Source organism: Ictidomys tridecemlineatus, chromosome 16, assembly GCF_052094955.1.
Source record: "Ictidomys tridecemlineatus isolate mIctTri1 chromosome 16, mIctTri1.hap1, whole genome shotgun sequence".
Lineage (NCBI taxonomy): Eukaryota > Metazoa > Chordata > Mammalia > Rodentia > Sciuridae > Ictidomys > Ictidomys tridecemlineatus.
In genome coordinates, this window is record NC_135492.1 from 28,437,826 (window position 1) to 28,439,096 (window position 1,271).

The following is a 1,271-nucleotide window of genomic DNA, read 5'->3' on the forward strand; positions in this document are numbered from 1 at the left end:
TTTCTTTAATCATTTAAAATAATAATAATAATAAAAGCCAGATTTATGGCTGTTTGTTTTCAAAGTTAAATCATACCTTTATAACAAAAAAGAATAAAATTTAAATGCAATTCATATTTATGATACCATATCATTAAAGGGTACAAACTGAAGTAACCAATTGGGAAAAACTAATTGCCTCATGTAGGACAAAATGTATGCCTCAATATGAAAAAGAGGGAAAATTAAAATAAAAAGAGCAGGGTATGTTGCACAGTAGTTAAGCATGCCTGATTTTAAAAGTGGGTACCAAAAGGTAAATAAAAATAAAGAAGAAAATATCAAAATCAGAGACCCCCCACCAAAAAAAGAAGAAGGTAAGACCTATTCATGTTGGCATATTTCTATACTTCCAGCACCCTGGAATACTCAGAAATGAGAATTGTGAGTTCAATCCCAGTTTCAGGAATTTATTGAGGTCCAAAGCAATTAAATGAAACCATATATCAAAATATAATACTAATAAAAGTAGAATGTTGTTTAGTGGTAAAGTGCCTCTGGATTCAATCCCTTGTACTAATAAAAGGAAGGGAATAGACTTTAATAGCCACCTTTCAATAGGAAACATAAGTGTTCAATAATTACAAAATAGCTCAATTTGAAAATTTCAAATAAAATCATATCTGTGAGACAAAATTAAATAGTGTCAGCAAACACATGGAGCAAACAAATTCTTAGGAACTAATGAGAGAGTAAAAGTTGTTATTTCTTTTAAAAAACTAGCTATTGAAAATACATGTTCATTTCCCAGTAGAAGCATATACTTATAAAAATTACTGCATATCTGAACCATGATAACATATAATGATATGGCAGTATTTGTCCAAACAGATAAAATCCATGACATGCAGAAAAGGCAATGTATATAAAGAAAAATATAAAGAGAATAGGGTGAGAAAGACAGAGATTAGAGTGAGAATAATAATTTCCCAAACCCATTTTTATCATAATATATTCAGTTTTATAAATGTTAGTCATTACATAATTTTATGTATGTCATAAACATGTAATATTTTTCATGCATGCATGTTTAAAAATAGGTAGTTTGAAAAAATAAAAGTATACAAAAAAACATAAAAGACTTGTGTACATGATAAAACTCATCATTTCCAAGATGTGAAATTCCCCCTAAATCTACAAAATCACCTCATTAAAATGTTAGCAAATTTTACTTTTTAAGGAAGAAGTTACCAGAGAAAATATTGTAAAATTCATTTGGAATGTTATATGTT